The 25841-nt window shown below is 44.5% G+C and overlaps 1 protein-coding gene and 1 long non-coding RNA gene across 3 annotated transcripts in view; one reads left to right on the top strand and one right to left on the bottom strand.

The window, feature by feature from the left end:
• Positions 1 to 25841, bottom strand: part of LOC119172765 (cell surface glycoprotein MUC18) — a 231070-nt gene that overhangs the window by 138523 nt on the left and 66706 nt on the right. The gene's annotated exons all lie outside the window — the stretch shown is intronic.
• Positions 3156 to 25841, top strand: part of LOC142814452 (uncharacterized) — a 512230-nt gene continuing 489544 nt past the window's right edge. For both annotated transcript variants that reach the window (XR_012894932.1, XR_012894933.1), the window contains exon 1: positions 3156 to 3645. This is a non-coding gene — a long non-coding RNA (uncharacterized LOC142814452). The remainder of the gene's footprint in view (positions 3646 to 25841) is intronic.

Here is a 25841-nt window from a genome sequence, read left to right as displayed (position 1 = left end):
GATGAAAATACATAATTAAAAAATATATTTTTCACGTTAAAAAATAATACCCTCCAGTAACTTCACTAGTTTTTAGCTAACACATAAGGATTTCATAGGAGACAAAGTGAATATTTTTAGTCCGACTACCAAAGCAAGTTTTTCGACGCTTAACACAGAGGTCTCCCCCCCCCCCCAAAAAAAAAATTATTTTGCAATTTGTTAGACTATGCTATACCTTCAGGGTCTAAATCAATTTTAATTTGTAGCATGTCAAAAAGGCAACCAGCACATACTTTAATTGTGTACTTTGAGGTTGCATTGTTTCCTGAAAAGAAAAATTCGAAATTTGGCAACATTATTTACTACAACTCGTGCAAAAAGCACCTGAACATACCTATACATAAGTAAGTGATTACATTTACAGTTAGACCATTTCATTACCTTGTCGCGAATACCATTTTATGGAGTGCATTCCTGAAATGTCTTTTGAAAAAATTCTTGTTGGCTACCCTCTAGCTCAGTTGGCGCCAAGCTACAGACTCTCATAAATGTGGAGGAAAATTTGATGCAATGAAAATAAAAAGACCACGACACGTTTTGAGCTTTGAGAAACACGTGGGAATTTTTTCAGTCATATTTGTGATGGTTGAAAAAACGCTGGATGATTTGACATGGATTAACCCTTACCTGATCACGCAGTTTTTTTATCATAATTAGATGTTGTTTGTCTTCGAATTCGCGCATAAGACAGCAGTGTTGTTCTATTCATCTAAAACTTCAGCGAGCGGCTGAAGATCCGGCTGCTGCCGGCCTCAATGCTTCTTGAAAGGTTTTGAGCACCGAGCTCTGACCTTTCTTCGTCGCTCTATGTAGCTTTTCTTTCACCACTGGGTTCTCAGCGGCTCACTGTCAACTGCTTCATTCACAAGAAAACGCTGTAAACCGGGCTTTCGCGAAGCCCCGGAGGTCCAGCCTTCCACCCTGTATTTTTGTTTTTTGTATTCTTACTAGCGGGACATTTCATTCCTTTTACTACGGCCATGCATAACGCGACTTTATTCGTATATAGCGCAATTCGCCAACCCCACTTCGTATGTTCTTGTGAGAAAGTGAGATTGCGTTGGCCAGGGGTGATGAGACGGCTGCTGCACGAATCTTTTTGATCGCTCCAATTCTTTTCTAGTGTGTGTGTGTATGCAGAGGCAATTTTTAAAGTTATACATTTCAGTTTCTTTTGCCAGACCCCAGGACTTGGCGTAGGCTGAACGCCAAACGAAGAAAATGTCCCCTACAGCTGCGACTTTGTTCGCCAACTTGACCATGCACCTCGCGCACAACCTTTACCGCTTCAGCACGGCTTACTCTGTATTCTTTATAACATTTATTGGTTGATTCCTTACGAACGTAGGAAGCAATGGTGAACCTGTCGAAAAAATCTGTCGCATGTGGGCTTAACATAGCTGGTATTCAGAAGCACGCGCCTTGAAATCTGAAACATTGAAGGCTTTACAAAAAGGCTAGAATTTGAAGCTTATGGAATCGCCAAACAGTTCTATGCTGCCGGCAAGAACGCATGCTAAAGTCATTTGATGCTTCTTTATCTTGGCAGTGGTACGCGTGGGAAGTTTTAATCATCAGGGGAGACAAAACATCGCAAAGCTATAGGTGGAAGCGTTCAAAGAAATTCAAGTGACATGTAGAATATTTTTTTTCAGCATAATATTGTTTAAATTAAAGCAGCAGCCGTAGTGCTTTTTTCTTAGCGTAAACCCCACAAGAAAGAGGAAAGAACACAGCGCTACTCTCCACCAACATGATTTAACACGTCACTCCACTCTTAGTAACAACCAGATAAAGGTAAGACAGGCGTCACGGACACCATGCGCAAAACTACCACAACTTAGTCACTCGACGCAGACGTCATAGCACGTGCAAAAAATAAAATTTAGTGGTAAAAATCGCTATGGAATGCGCAGTAATACACTGAGCACTCTTGTGGCAAAGCATTATTACTCTCTTGTGGCAAGGAGCATGAGGGTCAGTGAGGCTGCTGTGTGGATGAACACCCTTAAGAACATGAGCGATCCCTGCCTGCTGGTACAACTTCCCATTTAGCTCAGCCCTGCTAAAAGTGCATTATTAAGCTTCATTTAGGTTTACAACTACTTTTAAGAGGAGCCATGGCACATAGAGTTTCCTAAAATTAATCAGAGGGGACTCTGGCGCTGCGATCGTTCAACGACTATGAGAATGATGGCTATTACATGGATTTGCTTAGCCTTCGTACTTGCAGGCGGCGAATCGCACTTGTGGCTTCATTTATCGTTGCGTTTCGATCTTGTTTCGAAGGAAAGAACGAACCGTTTTGAACTTGAACTTTGTGACCTGATTCGGAAAGGTAAACATAAAATGATAAGGTGGTAAATAGCCAACCACTAAACATTTCCTCATTTTCATTTCGTGAGAAAACTGCTCCAAGCAACACGAACACACAAGGATCCAGAAGTACCAGGTATATTAGACAAATCCGTGTATACTACCCATCATTCCATGCTCGCTGGATTTCCGTGCGTTGCAGCTCTCATAGACACTAGCGCCAGAGTTTTCTCTCTATATAGGAAACTCTATGCCTTGACACCCCTGCCCAGTAATTATCAGAATCATTCTACTTACTGTCATTGGGTTCGCAGTGCACTAGAGTGCTTTCCAATAGTGTGCATTTTGTTAACGGGCTGCCTGTTTTAATGAGCGCCGTAACCAAAAACAAACAATGTCGAAGACATCTAGACGCCCAACGCAATAAAAGATAAGCGAGTCTAAGCACATGTACGCGCTCACACGAGTGCTTATGATGCCACATCCACACACACATCGCGTAATAGATACAATCCACACCGCCCCCGCGTCATAGCACTAAGTAACGCTAGCGTTTTGACACAAGACAACTAAAGAGTCTTCTTGCTGGTCAAGCTGTATTCATGCAACGAATAAAGTTTCCATTCGGGCTTGCGGAATGCGAAATGCGTCATCATACGTCAAGCCATTCGTCAACCGTGATTCATGAAACTAGTGAGGCCCAGATCAACGTTGGGATCCTTTGGGAGCAATGCCGAAATCGTCGCTTGTATCGTGTATTCTCCCGTGCCGTGTGAATGCTGGCTAGGTGTAGAGAGACTTGATTTACGTCACATGTCACATGACTTATTCGTCAACGATCATGGCCATCGTGTGAATGCACCTTTAGACGAAGCAAGCGCAGACAATGGCACAATTGTGCTACTCGCGCGCTCCGCCAGCGAGTGGCCGCCTGTCCCGCGTGTAGTCTTTTTCTTAGGGTCTGTGCAGAGTTCGCGTTTTACGGTGGACGTTTAGGGATACCTGTGCCTCGATGCTACAGCTGTGCGATCATATTGTGGTCATCGTGTGCGTTCTAAGTGGGACATTGTGGACCAGCGATAGAAGTTTCAGTCCTGTGCGGCCATGTCTGCCTTCGCAAGATCGTAATGGAATGTGGCGTTTGCGTATTTTAACTCTCTTTTTCAAACGTGACAACGCGGTGTTTATCAGTGAAGGGACCACGAATCTCACACATGTTCGGCACAAAGTCCCTGGGCATCCGAGCATTCCTAGTATCGAAACAGCGAGGCACCACGGCGCGTACCGGTAAGTGTGGATCATTTCTAGTTTGCACTCCACTCCGACAATTGAGTTCAGATTATTGTAAGAGTATTAACTCCAATATTTATGTAGTACAGACTTAATCGCGGCTAGACAGTTATGCTGTATTCTTGCGCAGCCGTTGCTGCAAAAGTTCTCGATAGGCCGTTCGGCAATCTTCAGTACTTTCGATGTACTGCTGCGGGCGCAACAACGAACTAGCATAAGGGACACCTTGCGAGTGCAGCCTTTATAGAAAGTTTGCCACAATGGCTCGCGAGTTAGCTAAATCCAGCCAGAAATTGTTGTGGTAGTGCAGTCCCTGCGTCGAAAAAAGCATGTTCTTTTAATCTACGTAACTACCACATAGTTTGTCGTCACATCACCACCATGTTTGGACTACGCCTCCCACTTACGTGCTATGAATACAATGCAACACTATGCGGTCAAGCCGAGACTGATACATTCTCCGCGATAATTAACAGACTGGCGAGCTAGCATTTTGCTCGATGTCGTAACTTTTGAACTGAGCGCCCAAGAACATGTACATTGTGCGTGCTAATCTTGGGCAGCGTCGTGATCAGCGAACACAATATACAGCACACGTGGTTGTGCCCTTAGAAGTACACTGCAGGGTTTTTAGGGGAGCAAGTGAATCGGTAAACAGGCATAAATTAATGCCCTCGGGGTGGTGCCGTGTGTACACGCATGCACGGCTCGCTGCTGTTTGCGTACGTGACTTTCACGTAGAATGACACTACGCGCATTTTGGTGCTAGACCACCTGAGCGCGTTATGTTGCGTCGTGGACGAGCAACGAGGCTGTCGCCCGTTCCCGGAGGGAGTATGCATGGATGACTACAAGTAGGCTTACTCTACGGAGGCGATTGTTGCAGTCTTGCGCAGTAACACGTAGCCAACGTGCCTAAAAAAATAAGTGTGAGGGCCCGGTGAGCATTAGTATATGAAAAAAAGCCAGTAGTGCAAGCGCTAATAAATAACTGAGTAACTGCCTGCTACCTTGCTGCTTTCCTTCTTGTGTCCATTAATAAAGCAAAGTAGGTGCGCTCAAAACGACCTGAGTTTGCCGTGTACGTATAAAAAAAAACTGCTACACTTACAGCAACTAAGCTACTATGTTATCGATTAGCATGCTCGGGCTTTGGTGTTTTGAATAATCTGCCTTGCAATTTAACTATTATATCGCGAGCATTCAAGCGAGGATGCGCTAGTTTCAAATATTGGTGAAAACCAAGGAGATCAACGAAACAACAATCTCCATCACAGCACTTTCCCCGCCAGGGTGGTCTAGTGGCTAAGGTACGGCTGCTGACCCGCAGGTCGCGGGTTAAAATCCCGGCTGCGGCTGCTGCATTTCTGATGGAGGCGGAAATGTTGTAGACCCGTGTGCTCAGATTTGGGTGCTCGAACCCTAGGTGGTTGAAATTTCCGGAGCCCTCCACCACGGCGTCTCTCATAATCATATGGTGGTTTTGGCACGTTAAACCCTACATATCAATCAATCCATCACAGCACCTTTCTGAGCACATCATTTCATAGGTTACACTGATAAAGAACAGTGGCGGTAAAAACTGCGTACCACGGGAGCGGGTGTCAAACAGCACCGCTGTGCCTTCTGACGGCTGCCTGCAAAGCTTGAAAGCGCGCGCTGCGCACGCGCGCCTTTTTTGACCTACCAACCTGCTCGTTCGCTCTTTTCAACAGTGTGAGCACCGGAACGGTAGAAGAAGAGCCAGATGTCCCTCCAGCTGTCAGTGCGCGAACCTTATCACAAAGGTCGATTTTTGATAAACTGACACCGTTTGCACGTTGTCGACCGAGCGGAGGTCTGTGATTGAGGCGCAGAATGCGGCACACACCGAGCACTGCCAATACAAATTACGTATTTTGGTCATGATATTATCACTCGCTGTTTTCACGGCGACAGCAGGTGTGACACCTTGCGCTTCTTCTGGCTTTCCGGTGCGCGCGCTATTGAAGAGAGCGAACGGGTGGACTGGCAGGTGAAAAAAAGGCGCGCGTGCGCAGTGCGCACTCTCGAGCTTTGCGGGCAGCCGTCAGAAGGCGCATCGGTGCCGTTTGACACGCGTTACCGTGATCCGCAATATTTTGACCACCACTGTACATCCATCACTAAGCAACAAGCGTTTACTATAGCAGACCAGGAAAGAGCCCGAGCGCGTTTTTTATACGCTTGCGCGTAATGTAGGAAATCGCATTTTTTACAAAATGCACGATATTTCTCAATATTTTTACAAAATGCACGAGACCTGCACGGACCACGCCTTCCGGTCACAGTGAAAGCTCGAAGAGCGCTCTTTCGAGAGTCCGCTGTCAGCTCTTTTGGAGCAGGTAATACAAGTGCACTTGCATGTTACCAATTACGCAATAAGTCATAATACTTTGGATGTGGGAAAGCACCCAGAATGTCAATATTCGTAAGTGTACGGGAAAGCAAAACATCGACTACACGTATCTAAGGCATTATGAGCCCTTCGTTGATGTTAAGCTTGGCCTGAATCTATTTTCCGACCAGCTACTCAGCGCTAGGAAAAGGGAGAGCGTGGAAAAGAATGCATAGAGATAAGATGTTTATGATATTGATGAAGGTGGTGATGAACAAAAACCTTGAATAAGTTTGCCGACTATTTTAAAGTTCTGTTTGTCTTAAAAAACTTGGCCAGTGCTTGTTGCATAAGCATATATAGCATAGCATGTTGCAGAAGCGTGTATAATATAGAGTAGCAAAGAAAATGGCAAACGAAAATTGAATTGAGAAATGACGTTCAAGAAAAATGAAGCAAAGGTTCGGACCACGCTTTAAAACATAAAATACGAATACGTCCCCTTGACCAATCGTTGAAGTACAGTGCACCTTTAGTTTTTATTTGCTCCATTCAAAACACAATTAGCAATGCCTGAACCTTCACACAATCCGGTGAAAAGGCATAAATGAATCAAGAGGTCGTGGTCTGTGTGGTCTTTCGCGGCCAATTAGAGCTTTTCTCCGCTATCGTGGTCCACGGCACTCGGCCATTATCTGAACGTGACCCGCTCCTTTGCGGTGCGAGAGAGGCGTGGTAATCAATAGGAGAGCCTTCTGGCATCGACTTTCGGGCAATTAGCGATCGCTCCAGGAAACGAAGTTCCAAGAGGATGCACGCTAGAAGTTGGAGAATAGGGAATTAAGCTCTTGCGCGAAGTTCGTCAGGCTCAGTGGAACAGATATCCGGTATTTCGCAATTCTCGCACTGTCGTTGCCGCCACATTGAGTGAGGCCATACGGAATTGTACAGTTGAAACTGTACGTTTCCATGGGATTCATTTTAACGTTATGCGAAACACCAGTTTGCTTTGCAAACCTCTAGTAACAACAAAAAGAAACTTTTCATGGTTTTCCTTATCACAAGCTAGGCCGACTCAACGGCGAAATCATTACTGCTTAGTCTTCGATCATTTCTTGTTTGGTCATACAATCTTTTAGCCTTCTTTTTGCTTTGCGGTTCCTCGCTTTTCATGCTTTGTCAACTTCACTTACTTTTAATATTTCTGAGTCATTCACCACTTGTTATTAATAATGTTTGATTTATTTTAGTTCTTTGATTATTATTAGTTTCGTTCAGTTACTTTCAGTAATCCCTAAGCACTCCTAATTGTTTATTTACCTTATTTCACTCTTAACTACGCTCAAATCTATTTCGATACAATTTATCTGAATAATTGGGGTATAAATGTTTCCTCTTAATAATAAATCGAAGTTCCAAAAAATCAAAGAGAGACACGGGCACCCAAAATAAATCTTTATGAGCCATTATCTACGAGTAGGACTTGTAGTTTCAATTTGTGCGTGTGGTTGCGAGGTATGACACGCGTTTTTAGATGACTTTCGCTGCACGAAGAACTACGCAAGATCTATACTGGCTTTGGTTGAAGTATGCAGGTGCGTAAATTGGGTTACTAGATGAAGGTGTGATTGAAACTAATGACCGAAGAGAAAATAAACAGTTGTCAGTTTAGCCCCAGGCTGTGGCCCTTGTTCGGAAAAGTAGATTTTTGTTTCTGCTGAAGTCATTCGATTATTTATATTCTGAATAGAACCTCAAGCACAACAAAGTAAGGAGAATATTATTGATTAGTTGATTTATTGTCACTCATTCGTTCATGAAAAATGTTGTTTCATACTAAAGAAACGGGAATAATTATCACTATCTTAGTTTCCTTCACATGTCACATATCTTCACGCATTCACTTATGTTTTTACTGTCTCGACAACTTCAAAAAAAAAAAAAGCATTGGACACCTTTAGCGTGAGAATGTTCTTCTTTCTCACTTGACCTTCCTCACACACCGCAAGTTAACCACCTTCTAACTTCAGTTAGCTTGGTAGACTACTATAATTACTGAGCGCAAAATATAACCGTGTCAATTGACAAGGAGCAAACGAAAAATGAGCAGATTCTAATCACTGATTTGCTACGTTTTACGCGGCTTCCTATATATTTATTGTATATGCCGATATTCAATATGACTCTACTGACCATTGCAGATATGAGGCCGTAAAATATACGCTAACTAATAGAAAAAAGAGCAACTAGAAGAGAAAGCTTCGTCATAGGATGTAGATCCGTCGACCCCTCGATCTACCGCGCCTGACGTGAATAAACTCGCCCACAGAGGAGACGTTTCTCAGCTTACTAACGGCGAGCTGTTCATGCACAGCATTTGGCGTTGGCGGTACTCAGTGCTCGGCGGTGTCTACGTATTTGCGTCAACACCAGCGAGGCAATGTGCATTGCACAGTGGGAGGACTTCAAACACCACGCGTTGCGATGCGCGTGTTCCTCTACATAGCTCAGTAGGTGGTAGGTGTTTTCAGGCTTGGTCCCTCGTGCGCCCGCGCCTATTTAGTGTAGAGAGTGGTTTGTACGTCTTGTGTTTCACCGCATGTTTGCGTTAGAATCACAGAAAGCATGAACGTCTCTTCATTCGTGGCAGCTGCCGCGTTTGCGGAAGGAGTGGTTCACTGACACACAAAAAAGAAACAAATGTAACAGTTGTCAGTTGGCGGTCACTCTGTGTATGCCTGTGCGTTTATTTTGTGCCTCCTTCTTTGTGTATGAGCCGCACGCCTCAAGTTTCCACTGCAACTGTAAATATGTTCGCGGTCGTTTTTTTTTACGTTTTTCTCGTGCGTTATTTTTTTGTTCAGAAGCCCGATGGAAGCTCCGTGCTGCTTGCCGGTCTTAGCGTGACATTACAGTTTCTTGCCATTGCATTCATATCTTCTCCATCGTAGCGTTAGTAGAGATAGTGGAGCGTTATTGTGAAACAAGGCACAATAACGCTCCGCTGTATATCCCTGCGAGGACACGTTTAACTTTTGTGTTATACTGATCGCTAAAAAACATATATTAGTTATGCCTTTTCTGTTTCTTTTTCTTTGTTCTCGTGTCGTAACTACATGCGCACTGCCTGGTCTTCACACTTTATGTGGTTGTGTCATTTATCGCTTACTTTACGCTGTAATGTTTGAACAAACTGGGGAATACCGAGCAATCTAATTGCTGCTTCGTGTGCAGACACAGACTACGTAGTTTATTCATCGAGTCTGTTGAGCATAGCGTGAACCTCAGCGCCGCTATGGGGCTTTTCAGCGTTTATTCCTTTTACTGCCACTGCTATCAGAAAAACTACGTGTGCCATGTTTTCACACAACCAACTGAGTGCCACTGTACCATACATTCATTCATTTGTCCGTTGCTAGAGTTTACGAGGTTGAAGCGTTTGGTCGAATGTACTCGAACGAAACAGAGCGCATTAAGGAGACACTTGGCTAAATAACGAGAAAAAAAGAAAAAAAAGCGAACTAAGAGGAAATAGGTGAGAAGACGACCATCGTATACTGAGTATTGCGAAGATAGCCAAGGAAAGGCTTTCTCACAAGTACCCTTCAAACTGGCTGGCGGTACATAAAAGCACTCTGTCGAAGGAGTACAAGACAGGATCTTAAACAAATCCAATTCTGCAGAGAGAAGAGTGTGTACGCCCGAAATAAGGAGATATGGCTGACAGAAGGAGAAAGGGGGTCGGGAAAGTTCCGATGGGAAGGGGACTCAAATGGCCGACGGGGAAACGCATTGACGAATCAAAAGTAAAAAAAAAAAAGATGACGAGAAGAGCGTAATGAAAAAGCGAATGGCGTAGGAAACGGCGAGAGATTCGGGTCGCCACAAAATAACTAATGACGACGCCCACATGGGCTGCGGCAACGCGGGTGAAAAAGAAAAAAAAAGAAATTGCGATGGTGGTTACCCACGGGCACGCCTTGAAAATTGCTGTGTCTCAAGCGAGGCTTCACGTATAGGCTCTGCCTGGGGGAGTATAAAGATCGCGTTTTGAACGCAGCAAAGCACGCATCGTACACGGGTCACGCTGAAAGCAGGATATTCCAGAATCCCTGGGTGGAAGGAACAAGACATGCTACAAAACGGAAGGGGAAGCGGAAATCCCGAGGCACAACGGGTGCTCGCGCAATGTAACATCTCTTCTATACCAGTTTCTCAATTTCCTTTCCTGTTTTTGATCACATTTGTTGATTCCCCTTTAGTATTCTGGTTAAGTTACTCCAATGTTTTTTTTTCCTTTTCTCTCTTAACTGCTGCTGGTGTACTACTCCTGAACGACAATGTAAACGAAATTGTTATATTCAATGGAGAGTATGTGAAGTAGGGCGGTGAAAAATAAAGTGCGTAGCATTCACAGCTACAAGAGCGCACGACTTCAGGGATTAAAAAAAATGTTCTGTCCGATTCCTCGGCTTTATTTCATTAGTCGCTTTTAGGCCCCTCCTGAAACAGTTGTACAGAGAACTCGAGACATCCATGCTTCAGTTTCGGCTGCAGCGCACGTACTGCTGCAGAAACTTGAAACAAAAGGGCGTGAGTCATTGCGTCATTTCCCTATCATTTGCCCAATAATATTGTTCTGTCAGATTTGCAAGCCTCTTTGATTAATTTTCTCATAGCTTTTACTTATGTCAAATATTATCTCACTAGCGGGAGGATGGTGCCGCTCGTGCTTCTGGATTCTGCACAAGTCAGCCATTAGCCGAAATGTTTTATGTTTCGCAGGGTACCCTGATCAGCGTAACATTAACAGATAAAAAGAAACCAGAATCAGTGAAAGCACAAGCAAGCATAGGTGACATTCTAGTTGACATGAAGGGTAGAAAATGGATTTGGGCCAGCCATGTAATGCGCAGTAAAAACAACTGGTGTTTAGCTAAATTAAGGGATTAGATACCTGTGATATAGATTTTGTTCGTTTTTTTACGTTTTATTAGCTCACTGGGTATGAAGCTATGAGAGTCTTAAGGGACAAAACCATTTGTTCAATTAACGACGTAGATTTCTTCAAATACAATAAACGCCAAAGACAATCTACATAAATGGAACACTCAACGAAAAATTGGGGGATAGTTAGACTTCACCTTTAAAAGCTGAACACGACAGCGATATTTTATCCTGGTGCGTTCTTCACGCACTTTGTCTATGAAACCTTTTCGAACTTGCTATGCACCCTCAACATGGCCTTAAAGGGACCGTAAACCACCTCCAATATGTTTTCAAACATCGATCAACGATTCTACACTTGGCAGCGTTTACGACTCGCCAAGGCGCCACAAATTACAAGGCACAGTCCCTCCTTTCTTCGGGACTTTTTGGGCCTTCGCGTGACGCCCAATACGAATATCTCTGACGCACCGTTCAAATATCCACACTAGCCTTAAATATGCTAAGCTTGGTCGGGAAACAGCCTACAACTTCCGGTTAGTCTGCAATCAGCTTTCCGCGCTGCTTATTCTTGTTCGTCGTGTTGCCCGCGGGCGCGCATTCCAGTTTAACGTGTTGGCGACCCTTTGATGGCGTGCGTGCAAACCAGGGTACATACCAGCACAATTCCTATAAACACGGGCCGGCACGGCAGCTGCGGTTCCCCAAGAAACGCGCAAATGACGGAGTACACGGGGGGGATAGAGTCGCGGCAACCGGAAGTGGATGGTGTTTCAAGCAGCGCGTCAGCGATGACGTATGCCATGCGAGATTTGGAGGGGCATGGGAAAGGCACTCAGCGTGAGGGCAGAAGAGCTTTGGGAGAACATATTGCTACATGCATATGTATTGATATTCTAGGGGGCGACGCGCGTGTGTGCCTGACGAGGAAGACGAAGAGTTGTCTCCGCTCGATCGCTGGTGAACCGGGCACGCCATTACCGCTGGTTTTGAATATATCTAATCCCCAGCCTCGTCGTTACGGCGTCTCTTCTTTTCCGTAACATATTCGGTGGAGGTGGAACGTTCCCCGTCTTCACCACGAAGCTTCGCAGTGGCCGCACCATTCAGTCTCCGGCCATGGCTACCAATGACAATAGCCTGTCAGCGTCCCCATCTGTAGCTCCAGCCACTACATACCTGACGATGCCCACCCCCCGTGATCCCGGTACATTCTCCGCACAACCTGGACTCGACGTCGACTACTGGCTCCGTAACAATATTATGATTTTCTGTAACAATATTATGGAAGGTAGCGCAAGAGAAAGCGAAGAAGAGATCGTCGTGGTTCCGACAATCAACTGCGTCAAACTCCGCTATTACGACACCGTTTCGAAAAAAAAATCTCTCAGCTTCGTGCTCGTCAAACACTTAGGCACAATTTCTCTACCACAACTGAATTTCGACCTCTGGGTGGTGTCCGGGCCCTTTAATGGTGCAGTGACGCATGTGGCTTTTCTAGTGAGTGAATGGCTTTGAAAGATTAAGTAATTTTGGTAATACCATGGTTCTACGCCCGATTGAAAAGTACGTTTGTACCACGCATCATTACGGCAATATTTATTGTTGTATTATGAAACATCTATACAGGACGCGTATGTTTGTGAAGCGTGAAAATTACTTTCACCATATTTGCAAGCACAATATTTTATTTTCTTTTTATTTCCAAGCAGAGGCGTGGCTGTTTGGTAGAGCACCCGCTTTGCCATTCAGACGACTTGCGTTAGATCCCCACTCACACCCAAAATTTTTCATCAAATAGATGTGTGCGCACTTTTCTCTATTTTTCCGTCACGCAAAGATGATGATTTTAGCTCACAACCAACGATGCTGACACTGACGCCGACGTCGAAATTTCTCCGGAACGAGCTCTTTAACACTCTCGCGTTAAAGGTTCACTGCACACAATAGTACACTCCGCATAACATATAAAAGAAAAGATAAATGAATAGACTAGGCGATGTAAGATGCGACTATGACGCAGCTGAGTGGCGGAGTATAGTGAAGGATACGAGCTTACTTTCACCGGAACGTCGAAGAGTTGGTCGACGTATGTGCAACTGAAACGTGGAGGCTTCAGCTTGTGGTGCGCATGCGGGCTGGCTGGCCGTGATGAGGGAGCGACATGTGTAAGGCGATGTGCTGGGAAGGCAGGAGAAACAAGGACGGGCAAATGGATGCACAGCACGAACCCATAGCCTAACTGCTGCTGCTACGTTAGCTGCCGGCAGGAGAATTCGCAGGCCTCGGGGTAGAATTCGCGCATTATGCCTATGGCCCCCTCGCGCACGAGCACGACAACGCAGGAGGCTCCGGCTTGCTGAAGGGTTGGTGGCTGGGGTCCTGAGTCCAACAGTTCACACCAATGACAACTTCCTGCCTCTTGTTGTCTTGGAACTCCCGGAACTTTTCTCTCGAGCAACGTAAGCTTTTTTCTGAACTCCAGCCTACTTGTCTACTTGTCCTTGCCTGAATAGGGACTTGCAGTTGTCTTGGACATATCCAACTGTCCTCTGAAATTCCTTGCTGAGTGGTCATTGGTCACATTTATTTTGTCAACGACACGACTGTAACTCTAGTCTTTTGTTGCTTTATGCCCCCACCCCCCTTTTCAAGGTGCATATTTCAAACTCGCACCACACTCAACACAGCCCCATGTAAAGCGACAAAATCAAGAAGTTCCCATGGAATAAATGGGTTCTGCTCCCGCAAGAGAAGACGAACTGGAATTCATCGGGAGAGGCCTTTATCATGGATTGGACATAAACAAGGATTGAGGATGTCGCCATCGGTGTTCATGATGACGATGATGATGATGATTATGAGCTGATTACTTCAGCAGCGTTTAGAGAGTAGTTCGTTTCACCCAAGAAAAAGAGCGGTTGTTGAAATAAAGCTTCTCTCTGACGCTCTCGTTGGTTGTAAATTGTTTCAAGACACTGGACGACCTAATTTCATGGCAGAGAGCAACGTGCATACGTCTTTGAGTTCCGTATCTTATCGAACAGCTTGAATAAATTTGTTGTTGTTGCTGTTGTTGTTGTTGTTGTTAAAGGCCTTGATTTTATAAATCAAGAGTAATAGTATTGCTCATTAAAATGCGGGTGTAGAGACTGTTTTGACAATCTCGCCTGAAATGTGGTGGCAATCAGCTGGATTGACTTCCGTACTTCCTTCCTGTTCAACCGAAACTTTCCCCGTTCTTGATAACGGGCGTATGTGATGTGATTCTATGTATACAGTTTTCATTTCGAGGTGCTTTTTCTTTGTTGCTGAAGCTTGATAATCTGGCTTCAGGCGTTCGTTTCCAATGCATCTAAACTACATGAAACGTCGTGGATTCAGAATCGTACAAATAGTGAAGGAATATCTGGCGGTGAACGAAAAAGCAACAGCAAATGACACAGACGCGAACTGCCGCTGTTCCGAGGCCAGTATTGCCAGGACGTTTTCGCACTCGCGGAGCGAAACAGCAATAATTCGCGTGACATGCGTGGCGAATAGAAATTGCCTTTTCCGAGCTTCCAATCTCCCGAATCACCGTCGTATAAGTCCCGAGACTGGCGTCGGGAAGCAAATGGCCTCCGGTAGTTGTCGTCGAAGATTGCTGTGCCGTCGAAATACCGGCAATCACTGAGGCTCGTCACGTTCGTGGATACACGGACAGGTCACCGCTTGCCTCGGCCAACATGCTTCATTGAGAGTGTTCGTTTTCGGGGACGCAAATTTCCTCGTTATTTCGGTATATATTTAAGTCGCTGAGGCCAATGCTCACATCTGATTTAAGTGTAAACCAGAAGCCCTTTCAAGTTACTTTCCGAAATATCAGTGGGCGAGAAAAAATGTATCAACAACGCAAATTTGTGACCTTCTGATTTTATTTAATCTTTTTCTCTGGCCTGAACCCGCCAAGATATTTCCCACTTGTATGCCCTTAACTGTTCTGCAGCCATCTTCGCCAAAGTAAGCGCAAACAACAAAGCAGACTCAAGATTGGTTTAATTTTAATGGAAATAAACACTGTTTTTTTTCGTTAAAAACTGTGTGAAAACATTTATTTTTGTAGCTTTTTTTCGGTAGATATTGCATATATGGTGGCAGTACACATGGCCAAACATTGTTGAAATTCCGAATATTCAGGAAGGGTTCTTCTATTTCTGCCGATGGGAAAGGCACGATAACCATCTCTTGATAGGAACTGAACAAATCATAATTCGTTATTGGAATGCATGAGTGTTATTTTTCTTTTTACATACTATACTCCAGACGCACATATTGGTGAATTATATTCCGAGAATCTCTTCAAGGACCGACGGTCGAGTCTCATTGAGAAATAAAGCTGATAAGTAAACATCCACGGTAAGGAAATGAATACTGCCGGGAACAAAGGTGCTGGCCGCCTCTCGATTCTGTGCATACATCACGTTATGCTTGAAGGCCATTGCAAAACAGACCCCTTCTCTCCCCCCCCCCCAGCTAGCTCTAAACATCGCTGAAAATTTGTTCACAGTAGCCGTGATGAATACATTGACTTCATTATTTTATCTTCCAAATGAGAGGAATACAATAAGTCCGGTTGTAACCGGTAGTTTTCGTGGCTACCGAAATGCTAACATGTAATAATGACAAGGAAAGAAGATTGGGTGTGGTTTGAACTATTTGCGCCAACAGTATAGAAACAAATGGGTAAGCGAGAGAATGAAATTTTGTTTTACAACAAACAAGAAATTAGGTTAGCGTACAGGCAAACTTACTCTTCGCTGTTGGGAACTCAACGGCGGCGACTATAGTTTCTCATCCTGTTGCATTTGTTCTCCCTATGTCATACAATTACTACATTTGTATTTAAGGATAATTGTAGCACGGTCTCTGTTTTTTTTTGTCCTAATAAAGCAAGAAAACTGCAAAGGCAAATAAAGGAGGTCATGGGGGTGGGGGAGGGTTACTATATGCATGTTTTATTCGCTACCCTGCGTTAGGAAGAGCAAGGTACTGTCTGTTCGCAACGCGTTAGCCTTCCCACTAAGTCAGTATTTCAGCGCTCGCAACAGGTCATTTGAGCAACAGTTGTAACGATCACGTAGCTCCATTAAACGTTTTCAAAAGGGTAGGCTCCGATTCGATTTGTTCAATAGAATCTGAAAACTATCTCGTGTGACAATAAAACAACCACAAAACTACGATACCTGTCCCGCCGTCTGTTTACGGCTGCAGCGGCTACAGACGGGGTACATCTGGCATTCCGACACTCCGAGAGCGTACGTTCTTAAAAAAAAAAAAACGTCATTCCTATTCAAAGCTCCCGAGTAAAGTGATGCAGATACCCGAAGCTTCGATCCCGGTTTGGGTGGTCCCGGTTTGATGTAGGCGAAATGCTAGATGCTCGTGTAAGTGCATTGTCAGTGCGCGTTAAATGCCACCAGTAGGTCGCAATTTCGATTGAGGTGCTTTTAAAGGCAAGATCTGAGATATTATTATCGTATGAGTGACTTAGGGTAACTTGAAAGTTTCGAATGGCTCGCTCCGTAGACGTCATCCAATGAAGCTCGTGGAAATGCTGGAAATAACTCTGGAGCTCTCAACAGTTTCAGTTCTAGGGCATTAACTGCTAGAGTTAGAGTAAACTGGGCGCTGTCGTCGGATTACGTTATGGCGATGCTGGTGAAACCAGTTCCGCGAAGCGAATGACGTGCTCCCACGCAAATCACCTTTTTTTTGTATCCGGCTGGCAGCGGGGTGTGAAATGTTACTCAACACTCGAATGCAGCGCGTGCCCCTGATTTCGCAAGTGTCTGTACATCGAGGATGGACAAGGTCCCTTTTGTCTGCGTCACCAGTTATACGGAAAGTGACTCGTCTGCCGAGTGTCTATAATAAGCGACTCGAGTTTGCCTAACTCCAGTAATCTATTTTCCGTGCTTTGTAATGACCTCCACTGTTTGAACCTCAGAGAAATATTGAATGAAAATTTATTAAATGTTGCCTTTCCAAGCACATGTAATCCACAGGCTCAAGAGAGAGAAAAATAAATAAAATGAAGGGACAGGGAGGTCAACCTAGAACGGGTTTGCTACCCTGTACAGGAATGAGGGAATAAGGGTCGGAAAGAAGATAGAGATAGAAGGATATAAAATAAAATTATAAAAAAATCACACGCACACACATGCAGGGCGTTCCGATCACAGTCGTTTGGACAGGCCGGTCGAACTCAAGAGGCGCAGGAGTCCCTTCGCAGGCTTCTTCTGCGCCATAAAGTACTGTCGGTAGCGCAGGATTATTTCTTCCGAAAGAGATTGGTTGCCCAGTTCGTCTAGTGCATCGCAGAGTGGCTGTCTCTGCTAGCAGTATTCTGGGCATTTACACATAATGTGCATCAATCACTATTTTTTTACTGGGTGCTCTAACAGGGCAGGCATTACTTGAAAATGCGATGCCTTGGAGTTTAGAATGAATATTCTTGCGTTAAGAGAATGTTAACCGAGAAAGCTTCTGTGCTATAAAGTGCCAGTTTCGCGGAAGAACGTCCACAGCTTTCACACTATAGGAAGAACAAGAGAGGCTTCACATGTCATTGCTATAGAAACGTGGGCCCGCTTGCGAAATGCTTTCAGGAGCCCGTGTGCTTTCGAAAGCCTGGTGCGTAGGAGAGCCTGACAAAGAGACCGTGACATGAGCTTGTCTGCCGAGTCTGTACATGGCTCCCTCCTTGTCGCAGCCAGAATCATTGGGAAGCATTCGCTCGAAATTCAAAGTGCATGTCGGCGCCTCGCTTCTAGTCTTTTCGCGTTTATGTGAGAGCTTCAAATTTATTTCTAGTTTACTTAACTCTACTTTTTTGTCACTGTCACAATGAATATGTTCAGTGTTGCTGTGGTGAGTGACGGCTTAGAATTTGTACTATCACATCAATAAAGCAAAGAAACGCATGTCAAAGACCACATCGTTGCAGACTACTTTCTTCTACTAAAGCAAGCACCATACTCAGCAGCTCCACCGCAGTGGTCTAGCGGCTAAGGTACTCTGCTGCTGACACGGAGGTTGAGGGGTCAAATTCCGGCTGTGGCGGCTGCATTTTCAACGAAGGCGGAAATTCTGTAGGCTTGTATGCTCAGATTTTGTTGCACGTTAAAGAACCCCAGGTGGCGATATTTTTCGAAGCCCTCCGCTACGGCGTCTCTCATGCTCATATGATGGTTTTAGGATGTTAAACCCCACATGTCAATAAAAACTATATTTGGCACTGTCATATTTGCGCTGATACCTCAGCCACACAGGAGACTCCTTCCCATAAACTCTGTGTCCCGCATAGGAGACAAATGTTATCTCATCGGATACCATTGGTCGGTTAACTCACCCATGAGTCAATTCACTCGGACTCAGTCTCAGATGAAGCAGCGAGTATGAGTTTGAGTACGGCTAAGTAATATTTTTGTGAGTGTGAGTCCGAGCGAGTTCAAATCAATGTATATTTCTTTAATAATTCTAAGTGAGTTCCACTTTCTTTTGCCGACCTAAGGTTTCGTTCTCAGGAAGGACCTAAGGTTCTAAATTTTCTTTCTGAGAAATATGTATGGATTTCCTTGCGGCTTCATGCTACGAATGGGTGGTTGTATTCTTTATCTTTCTTAACCCTTCGCCACCTCGCGGGTTTACGCAGACCCACTTGCGATGGTCCTATCTTGTCATTTACACCATTACTTTCATCTCTTCCCCCTAAAAATGACCTCACTGGTTTGCAAGCACTCGCAACTTGTTTTCGAAAATTCTACGTCAAATGGACACCAATTTTGAAGAAGCAAATTCTAGGCAACGTCGACTCGAAAGTCGACTCACTGGGAATCAGTCAGACTCCAATCGAGCCGTCAGCCTGACTGTGAGCGAATCCGGGCGAGTAATGCTGGCCTACTACACTATTATTATCATTATTTATGGTGTAGTGGGTACCCATCAGTGTGCTTAGAGCAGTTACCGAAATAGTGTTAGAAAACTCTCTGAAAGGCCACTCTTCTAACTTTCGTCAGTGCAAGCTGAGTTACAAAGGCGGGACTGGATAACAATGTCTTCCATCGCTCACGGGGTGGGGGATTGAGGGTGTCGATTGTAAGGGAAGGAGGGGGGGGGGGGAATCAGTTCTGTGCACTCCGCCAAGATGTGTGGTAGAGGGCTATTTTCTCTTTTGCAAAAAAGACCAGGAGCTGCTGGATACATACGGATTCTGCAACTAGGGAACCACCCCGTCTTGTGCCTGCGCACACTACGAACAATGTTAGGCCCAATAAAGGTTGATTCATCATGATCTAGCTTTAGCTGTGACTGTGCTGCGTGGTCCACGCAGACCTGTCGTTTATTATTATTTTTTGTATATTGATAAAATAATCCTAACATTGGTGCCCTTTGTTGCGAAAAGTGAACGCTAAATAACGCTCTCTGTGAAATATTCGTTTTTCTGCCAAGTCATACAATTTAGCCAACAAAAGCAACACGCCCTGTACGTTATGACACCGACGACGCTGCGAGGAGTGACGCAAAATTAATTTTAATATGTGAGTGGCAAAATCAACTATTTTACTGCTTTCGTAATAGTTTATATGCTCATCGCAGATATTTTTTGTCGTAATAATATATCAGACGTGCATCCCCCTCCCCCCAATTTTCCTCACTCTTGCTCGGAGCAATTTTTTACGAAGGTCTTTGCAGCATGCCGATGATTCAGCACCTACAAGTTCTTGAGGCAAATAGGAAAAAAAAAGAAAAGCAAGGACGATACAATTTAAATTCGTCCTCGGGATACGCACTTTGAAAATTCGAGCCGAAAATAAGCAAAAACAACACAGCGACGTTACGTGAAACAAGCTGGCGAACAATAAAATGGGGTCGCTCAGATGAAAACAGCGGGGTATTTGCTCATATATAAGAAAGCGAGGAGAAGAAGGGTAAGGAAGGAGAAGGTAGGGAAGCAATAAGACATGCGCCAAATTGAGATAGAAAGAAAAAACGCACTGAAACGGAATGACAGTACGAAATCCGAAGCAACGAAAGATGGCTCGGGCCCTCTGTATTCGGCCTAGCGTTATTTTTATTCTTTCTAACCTTTCTGGTATGCAAATTAATGCTAATTTGAGAACTTGCGCCAAATCTTCGTTCTTAAGTGTTTTTGCTCGGCGTATTTTTATTTTATTTCATCCAGTAATTTGTCTCCTCCAATCTTGTTCTTTCAACCAAGCTTACTGTAGCTTTTTCTACCTTTTCTTCCTTCGTTTTCCGTTCGCCATGAAAGTATTTTTTAGTTCTTTTTGTCAATTCCCACCGTCTCATTCTTCAATAAATGAATGACACATTTTGGGAAAATCGCTATTACAATCCTCCCATCTCTGATACTTGTGGTCGCCCAGACATTCTTTTTCTTTTCTATTCCTTTTTTTTTTTCGTTCCGGGTGTCTTCTCATCAAGCAAGGCTCGTCGTCTAGGCTTTATACCGTAATGAAATGCCAACTTGGAGAGCCACCTCTCTTTTTCACTTATTTTTCAGGTTCTATTTTGCATGATTCAAGTGTTTTTATATTGTGACATTGTGCGCACCAGGTTTTGCCAATCACCGAACCGCTCCAGACAGCGCTACACTGTTTGGCTTGCACTCGTACAGATTCGGGTGTTCGCATCGCAAGAAAATGTTCAGGGAGAGCCGAATAAGGCCGAGCACAAAGAGACGAAACGGAAATTTCAATTCGCTAGCGTGCGACCGAGATGTCTCTGAGCCGTGCGCATTGGGTGTGCATGGCGTTGGAAGCAATAACGGAAAACGAACGATGGGAGATGTGAACGCTAACGGTGATAAGGAGGCCCAGTGTAATCGCCTTCACGGCGTAGTATCACTACATTTTTATTTCGGTTTGTTGGAAAGTACGCAACGATTCTAATGAAAATATTGCTCAAGTCCCAAATCGGCGATCGTGCAGTAGACCCAATGTAAGGCTGTGTCACTTGTGACACAGCCGGACGTTGGAAAATATAGAAACATAGAACACGAACATGAAAAAAGGTGACCTTTTCTTTAACTAAGAGTGCACACTCTTAGTCAAATTGTGGCTAGAATACACTTCAGTAGGCAGAAAATCAAATAAAATATAGGCCGCTTATAGTCAGATAGTTACGCGGCTCCATAGCCGTGTCACAGAGTAACCGGCCCGATTCGAAGTGGCCTTCAGAATAGAGTACAGTGGACGTACTATGTGGAAACTAAGCTAGGCTAGCACTGCCGCCTACAGCCTACGCGTATGCTTCGTTGGCATTTATGTTCTTCATAATTGCAGCTGTCGGAAGTGTGCCTAGCAATGCGGAATAAAAAAAGCAGCCGCAAAGTGTACTTGTCAGGCAATGAACCAGTAGATTACAGCGCTACTCCGTTGATCTGGAATTAATCTATGTGAAAAGCAGGGGCGAGGACATTAGAAAGGTCAACAATATTTTGAGTTGGACGTCTACTTTGTAGCAAGCATAGATATAAAGCTTCCAAGATTGCTTACGCTACTGCGAATTTATTTAAATAACCCCTGATTCAGCGCAAATAGCATGTATTTTGTTGTCATTCCACGGGCACACAGATTCATTTTGTTATTTTCATATCCACATCTGTGAACTCGCATGCATCCACAGAGTGCAGCCATATTCAAAAGCTTCACTGACACAAGTCACTTTCCACTTTGTCGCTTACACTGTATAGTAATCCAAAATTTAAACTTCTCGGGTAACATAATACAATTATAAGTTATGCCCCAAGTGGTTGAAGTACGCACCAGGGACAAAATACCGCTTCCGCATTCAGCGCAAAGCTTAAGGATACCCAGTTTCTTCGGACATGCAGGAAAGATTTGCCCCGTTCCTAATGGGTCTCTCAACTTTCGGCCAGGGGGCACAGCGCGCGTTTCCCCGCCTTTCCTGCAAAAGCCGGTCGCTCGGTGTCCCGCTCCCGCCTTTTGCCTGCGCTATCTCGGCAAGTTCATGCGCTCTGCACGCGCTGTTATCTGGTCAGCCTCCCCGTGCAGCGTTGTGACTTGCCCCGTACGTTTAAAAAGGAGGAAAGTTTAAGGGGAAGGACAGGGAAATTAGCCAGTTCTTAGACCGGCTGGCTAACCTGTGCTGGGGAAAGGGGTGAGGGGAGTTAAAGATGATAAAAAGAAATGTTGCGAAGAAAGAGAAAAATACAAAAAATAAAAAAGAAAATATTACAAAAAAATAGCGACAGATAAAAGGCAACATCACAGAGTATAAGACACTAAAGTCTGTCTGAGGCCAGTTGTCCGCAAAAGGCGTAGCAGAGCTTTCAAAGCCTTCTGGGCTGAGGATGGGCTCGGCATGACCCGGATTCCTTTGTTCCTACAAAGGTCGATCATCTAGTCTATCCAGAGCTGCAGGCAGTTGTCTTGGCACATTGAAATTGGTGCACTCACATAGAAGGTGCGCGATGGTTTCTTCGCAGCTGCAGTACGTGCATGTAGAAGAGCTGGCCATTCCAATGAGATAGGAGTATGCGTTCGTGAACGCCACTCCAAGCCACAGGCGGCATAGAAGAGTCTTCTCAGCTCCAGATATCTCTGAGGGAAGACGAAGCTGCAGATCAGAATCCAAGTTATGCAGGCGCGCATTTGTGAATTCTGTTAAGTTTCACTGTACCAGTGTGAGATCACGCGCAAGCAAATGAAGTATTGTAGCTGCATCGGCTCTTGAGAACGGGATGGCTGTGTATTGGGTACCGTCGCGTGCAGGTCTAGCAACCTCATCTGCGCAGTCATCGCAATATATATTGCAATGACCTGGTGTCCACTGATACTATGCTGTGCTGTTTCTTGATTGCTTGGTGATGAAGAAGCCTTATTTCAGTTACTAACTGTACATTAGGTTCATGGCGAAAGGGTGATATAAGACATTGAAGAGCTACTTTCGAGTTTGAGAAGATAGACGAAGTTCCCGAAGGCTCTTCAACTATAAACTCCAGAGATGCACAAATGGCGGTGAGTTCTGCAGCTGTCAACGACGTCAAATGCGATGTCATGAAATTAATTGTGATGTGCCTCGCGGGAACAACCATCGCCCCTGCTGAGCTTACTAAAGACACAGAGCCATCCGTGTAAATGTGAAGGCGTCCGTTGTGCTTCTCTTGCAGGAAGAGTAATGTGGCCTGTTTAAGGGCTAGATGCGACGACGTTTTCTTATTTTGGATGCCAGGAATCGTAAGCAGGGATTTGAGTGGGTGTAGGCACCACAATGTTAACAGCGGCCGTGCTGCATGTGTGAAGTGCAATGAAAGCCCTGCGCAATAGGTTTAAAAAGATTATAAAAATGTTTTCACGCAGTGAATCTTATCTGAACCAAGAGCGATCCATTGACAACCTTCGCGGGACCAAGCAAGTCAAACAATGCCTTTGAGCGAGCCCTGTGTGAATGTCGATGGTGAACAGCTGCCTTTCTATGACATTAAAAGTTCGGGAACGGTGCGTATTCTATGTTACCAATAAAATGCGCATTTGCTGCGGCATTCATGTCTTCTCTGAGCTGTCGGCAAACTACCGCCCCGCTTTCTCGTGCATTTGTATGTAGCGTTCGGATTTCTATTGCTTGAATGCCAAGTTTGTCACACGGCTTTATATTTAATAAGAGGTCATTGGGAAGAGACAACATACGTTTGCCCGGTTCAGTCCCTGGCACCATTTCATTGCGGTGTGTTCAGTTTAATAGAAGTTCCACTTTTTTCGAGGTTTTCACCAGTTGTTAACAAGGTCTTATCGTAAGTTCAGTCACGCCTTTCATTTTTGCAGCTCCTTTGAAATCTTAATAATGCGCACAAAAAGATATTTTTATGTCCATTTCGACCGTGCATGTTTCTTGCAGCGCATGTTTCACTTCAGATAATATCCACATGTCATCAGGCAGCGTCTTCACTGATTCGAATGTCGATTAGGTTGTTTTGACAACTCCCTTAATGGTCGTCATATCACACAATACCCACTAGCATCGAGCATGTTTTAGCTAATCCTTGATTAGCCCCTCATAACCCCGCCAAATTTCGCGAAACCATCGAAAATTTTATGTGTTATATCTGCCTCGGTTTTTTTTTTCAATTAGTTTTCATAGCGGCAACTGTATATTGCCCGCGGCTCGGGCACATGCAAGCACACAATATTTTACGTGCTCGTACCATTAAAAGCTCGTGCCATCATACTATTAAAAGTCACCCCGTAGTTTGAGACTCCAGATTGATTCCGGTCACCCGAGGTATTTTTTTCTCGCACATAAATTAATTTGAAGTGTATAGGGCGAGACGACAACTGACAAAGGGTGAAAGACACACCGAGCGTCACTTCTGTTTACATTGAGCATCACACCACCGCACGCTTGAAATATGCAGCACAAACACGCCCTGTCTATAATTCTTGCACCAAACTGTTAGCTCACTGTTATTGCGTTTCGCTCCCGTGTAAATGCAGCTGGAGTATGTGGGTATGACTTTGATCCTAGCATCACAACACCTCATCATGCTAATTTATCGGTCGGTGTATAGCTTGCAAGACCTGTATACGTATAAACGCTCAGCGCGAACCCGCAGCACAAATCTATTTACACTGAGTAGTGACGTGATGTCTACAGCCATCCGCTGCATAAAACGACTTCTGGCCGTACGGTATTTTAGGTGTATTAGGCTAGCAAGCTCCACCGATTTGGCACTACCAATGGTTGTCTCGGAAAGCTAGATCCCAATCGTGTAATGTACAGTGGCTGCCTATTTGCTGTAGTTTCAGTTCACAAACGCGCTTTCTTTTAGTGTGAGTCCGGTCATCGCGTTTCTTTACGTTAATTATTAGTTTGCAGTACTGTGCACGACAAAAAAAAATCGAAGTGACGAGACTGGGGAGTATGAGCGAACTGCCGTAATCCACTCTTCACGCCTTTACTTCTCGCACTGCTCGCATTTAAAACGGTAGAACTTGACGGGCAGTTTTCAGGTTTTCGTCACGTTTAAACTTTTGTAGCAGCTCATAATGCAGCAGTAGCGCGTGCTTACTTTCCAGAATGACGAAAGAGTGCTGTCCATAGCGTGCAAATGCGAGATAAGCATTCCAAGGAACACGTTTCCCGCGCGCGCAATGGGAAAACCCAGCAAGCACGGCCCGTCCGAGAGACCGGAGCTTGGTCCTCTTGAATGGCGCTGCAGCAACTTGAGGCTGTCCTACCTATAGAGCGGTCGCTGACAGGGTTGCATCAAAGCTTAAATCTGCCTTGGAAAGAATCCTGGACTGTATGTGCTAAAACAAGTGTCTGAAATTTCGAGTGGTGCTGATTCAAATATTCTGGATGCAATTAAAGCATTGAAAGTGCTAGGTCACAAGCACGCTTCACTAACTCCAGTGAACGTAAAGTGCTCTTTTTCGCGTAAAAGTAAATACTGACTGAAAGCAAGCACAATTCAAACCCGAAAACCTTGAGATGATACTGGTTCGTCAGTGTTTTCATAACCTTTCCCACAATGTCAAATTACCTTCGTTTTTCATTATCACGAACTTTTGTCATTTATTCACACCATGCACACCTTTCACGGCATAGTCATGATTTTATTACTTGTATGTTTTTACCCGCTTTACTGCGAGGAATTTTATGGCCCTTATACAGCCGCTAATCACAACCATTGTCCACGTTGCTGTCTCATGAACTGGCGCTCTTTGGCCATCAAAAGGCCCTTGCGCCAAAAAACACCATATATCATCATCAATGTCAAATTACCTCAGCTTTCGCCTAAATATATTCAAATGAATGTGCTTTTTGTTTATTCCTTTCATAGAAAAAAATAAAATTAGCTTTC

The sequence above is a fragment of the Rhipicephalus microplus genome, chromosome 4 (genome assembly GCF_043290135.1).
Source record: "Rhipicephalus microplus isolate Deutch F79 chromosome 4, USDA_Rmic, whole genome shotgun sequence".
NCBI lineage: Eukaryota > Metazoa > Arthropoda > Arachnida > Ixodida > Ixodidae > Rhipicephalus > Rhipicephalus microplus.
Note: the sequence above shows the minus strand (reverse complement) of the source record. Positions and strands in the feature narration are given on the sequence as shown.